The sequence below is a fragment of the Pseudophryne corroboree genome, chromosome 8, assembly GCF_028390025.1.
Source record: "Pseudophryne corroboree isolate aPseCor3 chromosome 8, aPseCor3.hap2, whole genome shotgun sequence".
Lineage (NCBI taxonomy): Eukaryota > Metazoa > Chordata > Amphibia > Anura > Myobatrachidae > Pseudophryne > Pseudophryne corroboree.
In genome coordinates, this window is record NC_086451.1 from 97,223,215 (window position 1) to 97,230,725 (window position 7,511).

Sequence of the window (7,511 nt, forward strand, 5' to 3'; positions counted from 1 at the left end):
TCTCCTTCCATCTCTCACCTCTGCTCCTCTCCTTCCATCTCTCACTCCTGCACCTCTCCTTCCATCTCTCACCTCTGCACCTCTCCTTCCATCTCTCACCCCTGCTCCTCTCCTTCCATCTCTCACCCCTGCACCTCTCCTTCCATCTCTCCTTCCATCTCCCACACCTGCGCCTCTCCTTCCATCTCTCATCCCTGCATCTCTCCTTCCATCTCTCACCCCTGTACTTCTCCTTCCAGCACCTTTCCTTCCATCTCTCACCCCTGCACCTCTCCTTCCATCTCTCACCCCTGCTCCTCTCCTTCCATCTCTCACTCCTGCACCTCTCCTTCCATCTCTCACCTCTGCTCCTCTCCTTCCATCTCTCACTCCTGCACCTCTCCTTCCATCTCTCACCTCTGCACCTCTCCTTCCATCTCTCACCCCTGCTCCTCTCCTTCCATCTCTCACCCCTGCACCTCTCCTTCCATCTCTCCTTCCATCTCTCACACCTGCGCCTCTCCTTCCATCTCTCATCCCTGCATCTCTCCTTCCATCTTTCGTCCCTGCATCTCTCCTTCCATCTCTTACCCCTGTACTTCTCCTTCCAGCACCTTTCCTTCCATCTCTCACCCCAGCACCTCTTCTATCTCTCACCGCTGGACCTCTCCTTCCATCTCTCACCCCTGTACTTCTCCTTCCATATCTCACCCCTGGACCTCTCCTTCCATCTTTCTGGATGAAAGACAGTCAGCTGCTAGGGACCATGGAAATGCATCACCTGACCACACTCCTGTGCGGCGTCTTCCCAGCTTCCATGCCTCCTACATGCATTTGTGATCCGATGCAGCATCCAAGGATGCAGCATCGGATCACCTGTGACACCACTGGCCGGATGAGTAACCCTGGGGTCACGCAAGCTCGTACAATGAGGCCAGGATATCTCCATTGGAGGACAGAGATCATGGCCTTGGTACTCCCCCACAACGGAGGTAACACGTCTCCATTTTAGGAACAGCTGCCGTTACCCTCTCCGCCCCCAAACGGCTGCAGACTGTCAATCAACCGATGTCTGCAGCCATTCTGCTTCCAACATTGCAGGACCCGTACTACACATGCGCAGTACGGGTACTGAACATTGACATGCTGTGGCATTTGGAGATGGTGACCGAGTACGTTTTACAAAATGGGGCGTGTCGTCACCCTGTTTTGTAGGCGTGAGAGGCCCAGAGTCTGTGTCATTGGACAAAGACTTCCTGGACCCAGCTGACTGGAACGGGTGGCCTGTCTGAGTAAGCTTCGGCCGAGGGCTGCCACCATCGGTAGTTGCGATGGTGATCCATCTTGCAGATGCATGCAGGAGGCATCTATCTCCTACAGACGCCTCCTGCTGCATTTGCATAGAAAAAAACAAAAGTCTTAAAACTATTTTTCCATTGTTACTAAGCAAAATAAATATAGTGAGTGCAGCCTGTCGCCTCTGCCACCTCGGCCGCCTCAGGCACATTCCTGCATTGATACAGATCCAGCCAGGCTTATTGGGTGGTATATTTTTTTGTATTTTAGATGGACCTTTAAAGAGCTGATTTGCAATGGGTTTTGGATCATTCTCACATGTCAGAAAACATTTCATATTTATTCTTTATTTTATTTAAAGGTACAGAAGATGGAGAGGGGGAAAACTTAATAATAGTAATAAAAAAATACTTTTGCCCACGGCTTCAAGATGAAAAATGAGAGGTTATGATATTTCCTTACACTTTTCAAATGCGTTCATTAATTCATGTTTTTAAATGTGAAGTTTTTATGCAGCGAGAGGCGGGCACAGCAATAAACTGGTTTTAAAATATTAATGAATAAACAATATCTCTCTATTGAAATATAACATGCTCCTTTGAACAATGCTTCTAACAGCGATAAATCAAAGACAGCAGAAAATTGCATTTCACATGTAATAGAAACTGAACTCATGACTCTCTGCAAATGACATCTTTTCATGTTTAATTGGCACCAGTTTACATAGAGTCAATTATGGTGTAAACTCCAGATTTGCATATTTAATGAGCCTTTTTTTTTAATTTAAAGTAAACAGCATTTTAGTTTGTACAGTTTTTGTAGCATAGGGGCTACAATTGCGGTTTGTTTTGTTTTTGTGTGTCCAACTGCAAATATAACCCCTATCCTACCTATAACCATCAGCTCTCTATAGCAGTTTCCAAACAGTGGAAATGCAGACCACTTGCAGGGGTGCCACGGTACGGTGGTCCAACGACAAATCAACTTTTTGGTCAAAGTGATTGGCAACCATCAGCACTGGCTTAGCCTGTTATAAAACACGTGGCCAAACAGAAGCACAACCCTGTCCACCACCACATATAGGGTAACCACAAATTTTTATTAATCCAGTGGATCCCAAACTTTTTCAGTCCGAAGCATCCTTAGGGTCTCCAGAATTATTTCAAGGCACCCCTACGCCAAAATAATTACCAAGCAGTCCCATTTTTAAGGTATTTGGATAAAAATGACTCTCCCTTTGCAGCCTCCTCCATGTCTCTCCCTTTGCAGCCCACCACCCATAGTTCTCTAGAAATTGATTGGTTGCTATGGGTCTAATTCAGACTTGATCGCAGCAGCAAAATCTTTCTCTAATGGGCAAAACCACGTGCACTGCAGGGGGAGGGGGGGACTTACAGGTGCAGAGAGAGTTAGATTTGGGTGGGTTCTTTTGTTTCTGTGCATGGTAAATACGGGCTGCTTTATTTTTACACTGCAATTCAGATTTAACACACCCCACCTGAATCTAAATCTCTCTGCACATGTTATATCTGCCCCACCTACAGTGCAACATGGTTCTGCCCATTAGAGAAAAAATTTGCTGCTGCAATCTGGTCTGAATTAGGCCCTTTGTTTCTAAAGGAAGACACATGGGGGTCACAAATGGCCTCTCCTAGCACCCACCAGGCCCACAGAATGACTCATCTACCCATTTGAGATGTAATGGTATTTGAAACTAAATCCCAGCGCCAGTAATGACCATTACCTCTAAAACTTATGGGGGGAGATGTGTCAAACCTTCTATTGTGAAGTTGCCATTGCAATCAATTAGCTTCTACCTTTAATCTAATACCCCTTTTCCACTAGCTCAAAAAACACGGGTAAATGCACGGGGGCGCGCATTTACCCGTGTTTTTTGCAAGTGGAAAAGGGTCCCCCTGCAAAAACCGGAATCAAGTGACCCGTGAATCCTACCCGGGTAGCTACCAGGGCAGTCGATGCGACACGGCTCCCGTTTACACTGTATGGAAGGGTGGCGCTGGGAGATCATGTGATCTCCCAGCGCCGCCCCTGCTGCGTCACTAGAAGCGTCACCAACCCGGCAATATGCCGGGTTGGTGACTGCTGATGGGAAAGGGGCTGAGCACGGGTCGCAGCCGGGCAGCTCCCGTGTCAGGCACCCGGCTGCGACCCGTGCTCGTAGGTGGAAAAGGGGTATTATAGAATGTACTTGTTAAATGTTCGATAGAAGTTGATTGGATGATGAAGTGAAGAAAGATTGGTGGTTTAGTTCCCAACAGAGAATCCATGAATCTGTGCTATTTCTTTCCTGGTTGTCTTGGTGCATACCAATGATGTGTGTACTCTCTGGGGGAAAAAGAAATAAATTGCAGTTATAATAATACTATTTTCCTCTGATTGTTTCTGTAAGAATTCAGCATTTAGAATTAAAGCCTTACTCCACTCTGCTAATAGCTATCACAACCGAACAGTAACTTTTTATGGATAACATTTGAAAAATAGACCTTAAGGATCTGATTTGCAAATTTAACCCCTATCTTACCTGTGACGAGAGCAGGGTGCCAGGCTACTGAAAATGAAGGTTAAGCGTCCTCTCTTACCAGTATAAACTGTATTAAATGGCACGGTTAATGTTAAAGGATGTCTTAATGTTATATTATTGCAACTGTTCTTAAATGTCACTAGGTATGTTCTATGGACACTGCTGTATTCTGTACCATGACCTCCACGGAGCTATTGTCACTTGGCTTCATTGCTGTGCCCAGGGTACTGGCACCACAGAAACTATTAGCATAATTCACAGTAAGTGCCAATTATAACTTCACCCAAATAGACTGGAAAGGTTTAAATCAGGAGGTGGCTCTTCTTGATATCCAGATATAACTGTAATTACTGTATATGTCATTGCCAGGAAAAGTGGGTTCCATTGTTTAATATCTCAGCCAAGCAGACTGCCAAGTCAACAGTAATACAGGGGTCCTGATAACTGAGTCAGGGAGGAGGGGGAATCAGTGTAAGCCCCTCTACTGAACAGGTCCTAATCCAGAGCAGTGCAACAACTAAGGATTTTAGTGCTGTGCAGCCACTCAGAGCACAGAGCCCTGTGGCTGGCACCGCTGCTCACCCACAGCCAGGGCAGTAGAGAGCCTGACTGGGCCCAGGTACTTTTCAGGAGGTGTGGCCTAATCACAGGAGGCATGCACCCTTAGAAAAAAATACATAAACTTTTTTTATTTTTAAGCGCATCCCTGGCCACACTGCAGCCCAGCACACAGCAGTGTGTGCTGGGATGAGGAGAAAAGCTACAGCTGTTGCTGTCTGGTAAAGGGGGTGGGAACCTGGGTCCCTTCATCAGACCTGGGCCTGAGTAATTAGTACCTCCCACCCCCGTCGGTGTCCCTGCCCACTACCCCTGCATGTGCATGGAAAGGCACCCCACAGCCAGAAATGCTGCTGCAGTGCCCCCCGGAGCATCCTCTGGAAGCTTCAGATGTGTACCCTGCAGCTCTAATGACCACTCCCCGTCGCCTCTGGAGCATCCTGAAGTTGCTTCTGTCAGTGCTGTAATCCCTGGTGCTACCGGCCACGCCCCCTCCGTATGACATCATGATGTCTTGTACTCAAGGGTCATGGCCAGCACAGGACACTGATCAACAGAGACACCGTAACTAGAGCTGTAACTAGACATTTTGATGCCCTGTGACAGAAAGAAAATTGGTGCCCCCCCGGCTCATCTGAAATAGGAATTGTGCTCCAAAAATAGAGGCGTGACTTTGTGGTGGAAGTAGGGCGTGGCCACTGAATAGTACCAATTCACATTACACCACACAGTAGTATTCCTTATGGCACATTACACCACACAGTAGTACCCACTAAACACATTACACCACACAGTAGAGTTCCTTATACACGTGATCCACACAGTAGAGTCCCATATACACATAACGCCACAGTAGAGCTCCTTATACATGTTACGCCACATTATAGTGCCCTTTATACACATTACGCCACACTGTAGTTCCCCATATACTCGTTATGCTACACAGTAGAGCCCCTTATACACATTTCACCAGAGTAGAATCCCTTATACAAGTTACACCACACAACAGTGCACCCACACAGTACTCCCTTATACACATTACACCACACAGTAGAGCCCCTTATACACATTATGCCACAGTACAGCCCCTCCTCCTCATTCACCATCATTGCTCCTCTGTATTCCTCCCGCTCCTCCACATTCCCCTTTACCATCATTATCATTCCTCCTCTGCATTTCTCCTCCCTCTCTTCCTTATTATCATTCCTCCTCCTCAATCCATAGCAGTTACCTCTTTTGTTGTGCCCAGCCGCAGAATGATTCCTCTGTTCGTCATGCCCGGCAGCAGTCACTCGGCCCTTTCCTTTCCAACAGCTGGAGAGGAGCAGCTCACTCAGCTCAGCTAGGAATGCACACTGCACACAGAAAGAGCCCGCCGCTGAGATGTATATTAGTAATATACATTGCAGTGGGCACTTGGCAGATTATGGTGGCGTTCAGATCCGCCCACAGGGCATCTGCGCTTTGTGCAGTGACTCTGGCTGCACCACCCTAGTTACATTACTGCACTCTGAACACATGACATCATGAGAGGAGGCAGGGCCGCTGGTAGGAGAATGTGGTCGCACCTGTTACAGACACCCTGTTATCCAGATACAGGGACTTTGTGGCAGTGATGGAACCACCCCATCGGTTCCCAAACCCGATCTCGCCCACAAACCAGGGACGGTTTTCCCTTAAAATAAATTGCCTTTTTAAATCCAGCACCTACATGGCCACAGTCTCACCGCTACCCACATTGTGCAGTCTTTTACATTTGGCCTTAAATCTCTTGTCATGAATCTTGGTTAATATAAACTTCATTTATTACAGGATATATGTATGCAAGAGATTTTCTGCTGGAGTTTCTCTTCATGCAGTCTGATTGTGAGGACTATTTTCAGAGCGAGGATCAAACATTTTGAAAGTGGATGTTGGCATCAGAGCCGCTTAGACTCCTGGAGTATCCGAGTATGTATTTAATGAACAATTTATTTAACTAAGATATCTATTACTGTTCTACAGAGCTTGCAATCTACTCACATATTGAGAGAAGTATATTGATATCTATATTCTTTGCATGCTGCCTCTAATTACTTATAATTAGTCCCACGCACACAGAACTTCAACCCTGGGACACAGGAGAGATTTGGCAGTCCGGAAAAATAAATTAATCCTTTTTATTACTGCAGTGACAGGGTATGATCAAATGGCTCTTTGATGACGGAGTCTGGATATTTATCACCTAAGAGAACTAGGAATGTGTTTGAACCTTCCATTTTTTGCCCCTGGGCAGTTGTCCCGGTAGAACCTGACAAGAAGCAGCCCAACGTATGTGGGGAATACTGGCATAAAAGTAAAAAGCTATGTTGGAAATTGTAATTAAATCACCTTTAGACAAGACCATGAGCTCCTTCCTAACTTTCTCTTCTCATCTGATTTCTGCCACAACAAAATAGTGAGACACTAAGACATCTAAAATATATATTTAATATAGATTGCACCAGAATCTTGCTAACGTATCACCAGCCAAGACAGCCTACAGGGTTAAGATAAAGATCACTTTAGTGTTTCGGCATGTAGCCTTACAAAACTCAAGAGTAAACTAACAACTGTACTTAGGGGCATATCCAGAACAGTGTGGGCCCCATAGCAACATTTTAAATGTGTCCATTCTCTCTTCTAGAGAGACACCTTTCTCTAGCAGTTGTTCGTTTTCTGCACCATAGTAGTGCCCTAGTTCATTATTTATCACACAGTGCCCCCAGTAAATTTTATGTCACATTGTAGGGCCCAAAGTTAACAATATGCCACATTATACTGCTGCCAGTACACATGCCACACAGTGCTCCCAGCTCACATTATGGCAGCTATAGACAACTTTATGACCTGGGTGCAGTTGAGTCAGGCCCCAAGGGTAGCACCCCAAAGCCTCTGGGCCCCGTAACAGTGGCACTGCCTGCACCTTCTATAACTATGCCCATGACTTACCAAAAGTAATTTTGTTTCCAGTGACTAGTACCTCTCAAGAAAATGGTTCTATAATTTTGGAGCTTCCTTGAAGAAGAAAATGAGTCCTCTTTCTTTACAGATTTTATGGTAAATCTATTGAATTGCAGATTTTCAAAATCGACAATTTGTTGGCAATTTTGGCAGC